This window comes from Neoarius graeffei, chromosome 15, assembly GCF_027579695.1.
Source record: "Neoarius graeffei isolate fNeoGra1 chromosome 15, fNeoGra1.pri, whole genome shotgun sequence".
In the NCBI taxonomy this organism is placed as follows: Eukaryota; Metazoa; Chordata; class Actinopteri; order Siluriformes; family Ariidae; genus Neoarius; species Neoarius graeffei.
The window spans coordinates 26,051,599-26,060,978 of record NC_083583.1 but is presented as its reverse complement, the minus strand read 5'-3'; the positions used below and the strand labels follow the sequence as shown (position 1 = coordinate 26,060,978).

The 9,380-nt window shown below is 42.7% G+C and overlaps 1 protein-coding gene across 1 annotated transcript in view; it reads left to right on the top strand.

Moving 5' to 3' along the window:
- Positions 1 to 8,975: 8,975 nt before the first annotated feature.
- plekho2 (pleckstrin homology domain containing, family O member 2) overlaps positions 8,976 to 9,380 on the top strand; it is a 27,494-nt gene continuing 27,089 nt past the window's right edge. The window contains exon 1 of the mRNA XM_060941089.1: positions 8,976 to 9,380. This exon is cut by the window's right edge and continues 52 nt beyond it. The gene's annotated coding sequence lies outside the window, so the exon portion shown is untranslated.

Here is a 9,380-nt window from a genome sequence, read left to right as displayed (position 1 = left end):
GGGTCATCTATATGTTCATGTGGCCAATACAAACTCAATACTTCCATAAATGTTATGCCTACATAACATCTAATAATGTAATAAAGCAAGAGGATTTTTAATTCAGATCAGACTCAGGTGCATTTGCTCTCTAACATGCGTGCGTTGATGAAATAAAGTAGTGAGAACTTGCTAAGAGGAAGCCGTGGTCTCTGCAACACTTGTCTTTGGGTTTCTCAGGGTTTAACGTTGACTCAAAACACGAACCAAAATGTGTGATGGAGCAACACCAGCAATCATTATCTTTCAGGGTAGAAGTATCTTCACTGAGTTTGTATCCAATATTGTGCCTTTGAGGGACGGTGGTGTAGTGGTTAGCATGGTCGCCTCACAGCAAGAAGGTTCCGCGTTTGAACCCAGCGGCCGGCGAGGGCCTTTCTGTGTGGAGTTTGCATGTTCTCCCCGTGTCTGCGTGGGTTTCCTCCGGGTGCTCCGGTTTCCCCGACAATCCAAAGACGTGCAGTTAGGTTGATGTGGGGTGGCCTTGGGCTGAGGTGCCCTTGAGCAAGGTACCTGACCCCTGACTGCTCCCCGGGTGCTCTGGTGTGGCTGCCCACTGCTCTAAGTGCGCGTGTGCGTGTGTTCACTGCTTCAGATGGGTTAAATGCAGAGGATGAATTTCACTGTGCTTGAAGTGTGCATGTGACAAAGGTTTCTTCTTCTATTTAAATTCTTTGTATTTTTGTACAGGTACTTGTAAAGATTATTATTATTATTATTATTATTATTATTGGTGGCACGGTGGTGTAGTGGTTACCACTGTCGCCTCACAGCAAGAAGGTCCAGGTTCGAGCCCCGTGGCCGGCGAGGGCCTTTCTGTCCGGAGTTTGCATGTTCTCCCCGTGTCCGCGTGGGTTTCCTCCGGGTGCTCCGGTTTCCCCCACAGTCCAAAGACATGCAGGTTAGGTTAACTGGTGACTCTAAATTGACCGTAGGTGTGAATGTGAGTGTGAATGGTTGTCTGTGTCCTATGTGTCAGCCCTGCGATGACCTGGCGACTTGTCCAGGGTGTACCCCGCCTTTCGCCCGTAGTCAGCTGGGATAGGTTCCAGCTTGCCTGCGACCCTGTAGAACGGGATAAAGCGGCTAGAAATAATGAGATGAGATAAGATTTTAAGAAGAATCAAGAGATTCAGACTGAATGTGTCCGAATCTCAGATTCAGACTGAATGGGTTAATTTCAGAATATGGGAGGAATGAGAGTCAACCCGTAATATACATTGATACACTCCTGATCTTCCAATATTAGGACAAAAGCAAGTCCTCTTGCTTTTGTAAAATATGATTAAGGCTGTTCAGCCTGATTGATTATATAATACATGTACACCCATGCAAAACAAAATTTCTGGAACTCCTACAGTAGCTCAAACATTCTTTGACTCAACTCAATATATTAGGCTAATTACTTAATCATTTGGTTTGAGTTAGGGTGGCACGGTGGTGTCGTGGTTAGCACTGTCACCTCACAGCAAGAAGGTCCAGGGTTTGAGCCCAGCGGTCGACGGGGACCTTTCTGTGTGGAATTTGCATGTTCTCCCCATGTCTGCGTGGGTTTCCTCCGGGTGCTCCGGTTTCCCCCACAGTCCAAAGACATGCAGGTTAGGCTAATTGGTGGCTCTAAATTGACCGTAGGTGTGAATGTGAGTGTGAGTGGTTGTTTGTCTCTGTGTGTCAGCCCTGCGATGATCTGGCGAATTGTCCATGGTGTACCCCACCTCTCGCCCATAGTCAGTTGGGATAGGGTCCAGCTTGCCCCGTGACCCTGCACAGGATAAGTGGTTATGGATAACGGATGGATGGATGTACTTCTTACATTCATCATAACATCATGCATATGGTTGCATCTGTTGTCATGTGAAAATTTACCCATATCTTCAGCAAGCACTGTATATTTTCACCAGTTTTTAGCTACAGCTTCCCCATCTTTTAGTTGGGCTGAAGCCTGTTCTGTGTCAGAGCGCTGTGGGAAGTTTCATTCTGTGTCACAGTCCTCCATGCTTATCTTTGTTTTTGTTACAACACACTGCTAGTAGCCACAAGCTCTGACCTTAAATAGACGATATAGGAAAATATCTATGAATAGACATTTTTCTGTTGCCTTATGTTATGTATCACCATATCTCACAGGCCTAGTTGCATGCATACGTCTAGAGAAACAAGCGTGTTACAATTGATCCATCGCTCCCCTATTAATAGTAGAGTACTGCTTAAATATCAAAAGTAAAACTGAAGAATTGGTTTATGTTTAATTGCACTTGACCAAAAATGCATATACTATAAAGTGTAGAGTAGGGATATATAAAGTTCAACATCCTCAAAAAACAATTAGTACAACTAATTAGATGACAAATACTACTTATACAGTGGTGCTTGAAAGTTTGTGAACCCTTTAGAATTTTCTATATTTCTGCATAAATATGACCTAAAACATCATCAGATTTTCACACAAGTCCTAAAAGTAAATAAAGAGAACCCAGTTAAACAAATGAGACAAAAATATTATACTTGGTCATTTATTTATCCAGGAAAATGATCCAATATTACATACTTGTGAGTGGCAAAAGTATGTGAACCTTTGCTTTCAGTATCTGGTGTGACCCCCTTGTGCAGCAATAACTGTAACTAAACGTTTGCGGTAACTGTTGATCAGTCCTGCACACCGGCTTGGAGGAATTTTAGCCCATTCCTCCGTACAGAACAGCTTCAACTCTGGGATGTTGGTGGGTTTCCTCACATGAACTGCTCGCTTCAGGTCCTTCCACAACATTTCGATTGGATTAAGGTCAGGACATTGACTTGGCCATTCCAAAACATTAACTTTATTCTTCTTTAACCATTCTTTGTTAGAACGACTTGTGTGCTTAGGGTCGTTGTCTTGCTGCATGACCCACCTTCTCTTGAGATTCAGTTCATGGACAGATATCCTGACATTTTCCTTTAGAATTTGCTGGTAAAATTCAGAATTCATTGTTCCATCAATGATGGCAAACCGTCCTGGCCCAGATGCAGCAAAACAGGCCCAAACCATGATACTACCACCACTATGTTTCACAGATGAGATAAGGTTCTAATGCTGGAATGCAGTGTTTTCCTCTCTCCAAACATAACGCTTCTCATTTAAACCAAAAAGTTCTATTTTGGTCTCATCCGTCCACAAAACATTTTTCCAATAGTCTTTCTGGCTTGTCGTGATCTTTAGCAAACTGCAGATGAGCAGCAATGTTCTTTTTGGAGAGCAGTGACTTTCTCCTTGCAACCCTGCCATGCACACCATTGTTGTTCAGTGTTCTCCTGATGGTGGACTCATGAACATTAACATTAGCCAATGTGAGAGAGGTCTTCAGTTGCTTAGAAGTTACCCTGGGGTCCTTTGTGACCTCGCTGACTATTACACGCCTTGCTCTTGGAGTGATCTTTGTTGGTCGACCACTTCTGGGGAGGGTAACAATGATCTTGAATTTCCTCCATTTGTACACAATCTGTCTGACTGTGGATTGGTGGAGTCCAAACTCTTTAGAGATGGTTTTGTAACCTTATCCAGCCTGATGAGCATCAACAATGCTTTTTCTGAGGTCCTCAGAAATCTCCTTTGTTCGTGCCATGATACACTTCCACAAACATGTGTTCTGAAGATCAGACTTTGATAGATCCCTGTTCTTTAAATAAAACAGGGTGCCCACTCACACCTGATCACAGTCATCCCATTGACTGAAAACACCTGACTCTAATTTCACCTTCAAATTAACTGCTAATCCTAGGGGTTCACATACTTTTGCCACTCACAGATATGTAATATTGGATCATTTTCCTCAATAAATAAATGATCAAGTATAATATTTTTGTCTCATTTGTTTAACTGGGTTCTCTTTATCTACTTTTAGGACTTGTGTGAAAATCTGATGATGTTTTTGGTCATATTTATGCAGAAATATAGAAAATTCTAAAGGGTTCACAAACTTTCAAGCACCACTGTACATGATATATATATATATATATATATTAATTTTATATACAGTGGGGCAAAAAAGTATTTAGTCAGTCACCAATTGTGCAAGTTCTCCCACTTAAAAAGATGAGAGAGGCCTGTAATTTTCATCATAGGTACACCTCAACTATTAGAGACAAAATGAGAAAAAAAATCCAGAAAATCACATTGTCTGATTTTTAAAGACTTTATTTGCAAATTATGGTGGAAAATAAATATTTGGTCAATAACAAAAGTTCATCTCAATACTTTGTTATACCCTTTGTTGGCAATGACAGCGGTCAAACGTTTTCTGTAAGTCTTCACAAGGTTTTCACACACTGTTGCTGGTATTTTGGCCCATTCCTCCATGCAGATCTCCTCTAGAGCAGTGATATTTGGGGGCTGTCGCTGGCCAACATGGACTTTCAACTTCCTCCAAAGATTTTCTATGGGGTTGAGATCTGGAGACTGGCTAGGCCACTCCAGGACCTTGAAATGCTTCTTACGAAGCCACTCCTTCGTTGCCCGGGTGGTGTGTTTGGGATCATTGCCATGCTGAAAGACCCAGCCATGTTTCATCTTCAATGCCCCTGCTGATGGAAGGAGGTTTTCACTCAAAATCTCACGATACATGGCCCCATTCATTCTTTCCTTTACACGGATCAGTTGTCCTGGTCCCTTTGCAGAAAAACAGCCCCAAAGCATGATGTTTCCACCACCATGCTTCACAGTAGGTATGGTGTTCTTTGGATGCAACTCAGCATTCTTTCTCCTCCAAACACGACAAGTTGAGTTTTTACCAAAAAGTTCTATTTTGGTTTCATCTGACCATATGACATTCTCCCAATCCTCTTCTGGATCATCCAAATGCTCTCTAGCAAACTTCAGATGGGCCTGGACATGTACTGGCTTAAGCAGGGGGACACGTCTGGCACTGCAGGATTTGAGTCCCTGGCGGCGTAGTGTGTTACTGATGGTAGCCTTTGTTACTTTGGTCCCAGCTCTCTGCAGGTCATTCACTAGGTCCCCCCGTGTGGTTCTGGGATTTTTGCTCACCATTCTTGTGATCATTTTGACCCCACGGGGTGAGATCTTGCGTGGAGCCCCAGATCGAGGGAGATTATCAGTGGTCTTGTATGTCTTCCATTTTCTAATAATTGCTCCCACAGTTGATTTCTTCACACCAAGCTGCTTACCTATTGCAGATTCAGTCTTCCCAGCCTGGTGCAGGTCTATAATTTTGCTTCTGGTGTCCTTTGACAGCTCTTTGGTCTTGGCCATAGTGGAGTTTGGAGTGTGACTGTTTGAGGTTGTGGACAGGTGTCTTTTATACTGATAACGAGTTAAAACAGGTGCCATTAATACAGGTAACGAGTGGAGGACAGAGGAGCCTCTTAACCTTCATCCTACCAAGTGGGGTCCATCTGGACCCCGCACCTATATGTTTGTTTGCCATTTTAAAAATATGTGACATACTGCCTCACCGTTTTATGAATTTGTCAGAATTTATGTCTTAATTAAAACACTAAAGCACCGGAAGATCAGCTTTTTGCATTGTGAAGGTATAATTAATTTGTTACTGGGGTCCAACCGGACCCCAGAGTAAAGTTTATCTGTCTTTCATTTTATAATTGAATAGCACACTGAAAGTTAACTTCTTTTATTTCTTTTATGTTCCATAATGAAACTACCAAGGCATTCCTTCTTGGGGTCTGTGTGGACCCCACTGCTGCAATAAGCACAGGCTGCAAAACAAAAGCCCTAAATTATTTTACAATTACTTTTTTGTTTTAAATTCTGTAAGAAAAGACCTAAGTTGTAATCCAGAATGTTTTACAGCTGCATGAGCTGCAAAAATCATGTCTATAATGCAATTTTTTTTGTGGCGCTATAATTTGCTACATGTATGCTAGTTATTGCAATATTATTGCAATGTTATTGCATTTATAATACATCATTGATATTCAGCCATAGTGGATTTTGTTCTTCAATAAAGTTATGTCTGTTTGCTGCATTGAATTGGTTCTTACTGCATTGATTTCAAGGTATTCCCTCCTGGGGTCCATACGGACCCCGCCTGGTAGTTTGTGTATGTAAAATTGGCTGGTAGGATGAAGGTTAAGTGTGTTCTTTATGCCTTGGGCCCTTTAGTGTATTGCTGTTATTAATATAAGATGTTCTGAACAAAACTTATCTGGTGATTTTGTCTTTATAAGCTTTAATTTTAAAGAAAAGTATTGGGGTCCAAACGGACCCCACATGGTAAGATTAAGGTGTAAAATAGCATGGTAGGATGAGGGTTAAAGAAGTTACAGGTCTGTGAGAGCCAGAAATCTTGCTTGTTTGTAGGTGACTAAATACTTATTTTACCGAGGCATTTACCAATTAATTCATTAAAAATCCTACAATGTGATTTCCTGGATTCTTTCCCCCCATTCGGTCTCTCATAGTTGAAGTGTACTTATGATGAAAATTACAGGCCTCTCTCATCTTTTTAAGTGGGAGAACTTGCACAATTGGTGGCTGATTAAATACTTTTTTGCCCCACTGTATTTCAGTATTTCAGGCGGCACGGTGGTGTAGTGGTTAGCACTGCTGTCTCACAGCAAGAAGGTCCTGGGTTTGAGCCCAGAGTCTGGCAAGGGCCTTTCTGCGTGAAGTTTGCATGGTCTCCCCGTGTCTGCGTGGGTTTCCTCCGGGTGCTCTGGTTTCCTCCATAGTCTAAAGACCTGCAGGTTAGGCTAATTGGTGGCTCTAAATTGACCGTAGGTGTGAATGTGAGTGTGAGTGGTTGTTTGTCTCTATGTGGCAGTCCTGCGATAACCTGGTAGCTTGTCCAGGGTGTACCCCGCCTGGGATAGGCTCCAGCTTGCCTGCAACCCTGTAGAACAGGATAAGCAGCTACAGATGATGGATGGATTTCAGTATTTCATCAAATAAAATGGCATTTACAAAAATGAAGTGCTACATTATTCATTATTAGTGTTGACTGTCTGACTTTGTCTAATATCAGAGATGGTTGGGAAAATTCTGCAGGATGTTGCAAATGTCAGTATCAGACTACACAAATTCAGCTCAACTGGCTAACAGATTTGCACCATCTGACCTGAATATGAGTGTCAGGAAGGATGAATGGGCCTTGTAGCATGACAAACAAAGAACAGTGATGTGGCATCTGGGGCAACTCACAATACCACATCGAAAACTCTAGCATGTCCATTTTTTGGGGCTTTTTTTTGTGTATTTTCTCACCAAGTTTGACAGCTCCTACTGTGTGTTCCTTGATAACCATGACTGACAACTTCTTGACCTTCCAACCTGATAACATGCAAGGACGTGAGCAATGATTGGTTGTGGTCAAACTTGTAGTGTTGCCAGTCTTCTGACCAAGACATGGCAAGAATTTATGGCACTATGATTACCTAATGTGATATGGTGACCATTGTGAAAGACAAAAATATCGTGAAGGCTGATTCTGGCATCAGGCCTATAAGAGAACTAAAAATCAGGTTTTTCAACCTTTTCATTTTTGGAGGTAAGCAATGTTTAAAATTCTATAACTTTACTTCTGGATATGTTGATTCAGAAATATGTAAAGAAGAAAATGTCAAAATTTGGCCCTGTGAAGGGTTTTCCCAGGCTGACACAATTATCTGTTTGCATGTACATCCTCTCTCTAGTCTGTTCTATTTACTAACTTCTGCTTGATTCATGGTGGCACAATGGTGTAGTGGTTAGCACTATCGCCTCACAGCAAGAAGGTCCTGTATTCGAGTCCAGCGGCAGGCGAGGGCCTTTCTGTGTGGAGTTTGCATGTTCTCCCCGTGTCTGTGTGGGTTTCCTCTGGGTGCTCCGGTTTCCCCCACAGTCCAAAGACATGCAGGTTAGGCTAATTGGTGGCTCTAAATTGACTGTAGGTGTGAATGTGAGTGTGAATGGTTGTTTGTCTTTGTGTGTATGACCTGGCGACTTGTCCAGGGTGTACCCCGCCTCTCAGCCAGAGTCAGCTGGGATAGGCTCCAGCTTGCCTGGGACCCTGCACAGGATAAGCGGTAATGGATGGATGGATATACTTCTTACATTCATCATAACATCATGATGATCAACATAATATTATTCAGGCTGTTCAGCCTGATTGATTATACAATACATGTACACCCATGCAAAACAAAATTTCTGGAACTCCTAGCTCAAACATTCTTTGACTCAACTCAATATATTAGGCTAATTACTTAATCATTAGATTTGATTTAGGGTGGCACGGTGGTGTAGTGGTTAGCACTGTTGCCTCACAGCAAGAAGGTCCTGGGTTCCTGGCCAGCGAGGGCCTTTCTGTGTGGAGTTTGCATGTTCTCCCCATGTCTGCGTGGGTTTCCTCCAGGTGCTCCGGTTTCCCTCACAGTCCAAAGACATGCAGGTTAGGTTAACTGGTGACTCTAAATTGACCGTAGGTGTGAATGTGAGTGTGAATGGTTGTCTGTGTCTAATATGTGTCAGCCCTGTGATGACCTGGCGACTTGTCCAGGGTGTACCCCGCCTCTCACCTGTAGTCAGCTGGGATAGGCTCCAGCTTGCCTGCGACCCTGTAGAACAGGATAAAGCGGCTAGAGATAATAGATGGATGGATGGATGGATGGATGGAAGACTAGTTCTAATGCATTCTGTAACCATTTAGGAGTTGACAGTTGTGTGATAGCTCAATAGCCCAAACAAGGCCATGTTTAAACTATTCAGTAGCCTTGAATGACACAGCTTTTGACTTCCAGTGCTCAGACTACAGGATTTACTTGAGTTACTGGCACAAGTAAAGTAAAAACAGGTCATTTTCCAAAGATTCTTTTATTAAGCGAGTCGATTCTGACGTGAATAAAAGGCTAACGTTTTAATTTAAGAATTCAATTCACAGAATCGATTCGCGAAAAAGAGTCACATCAGGTAACGGTTCATCTCCGAATCACTCATCATCACTGTCCTCCTCGGCTCGTGCAGGCTAGCGAGTTAGCTAGTGCTATGTAAAACTGTACACGGCTGTCCTCGATAGTCTGTCAAAACACTGCTCAGTCCTGAGTGGCGTAGGGTTTGACGTACTATTTAGTATGCGGTTTCATACAGCTGTGGTTCGGACTAGAAGCTTTCGTGGGACTTGAACCGGAAACCAAACTTTTTTTCCCCCTCAAACTTGTTTCGTTGCTGAGTCGAAAAGAGGAAAAAAAAGCGATGAGCAGAAGCAGCGCGGCACCGTTACCATGCCCAGTTCCTTCTTTTCCAGCTTCGCATCATGTCGGCTGTGAGAAAGTTCTCAGCAAAAAGAAGTGAAATATCCGCCGCTGGCCTGAGATAAAGTGGCCGTCGAGTGTTTTTCTTTCTTTTTTCC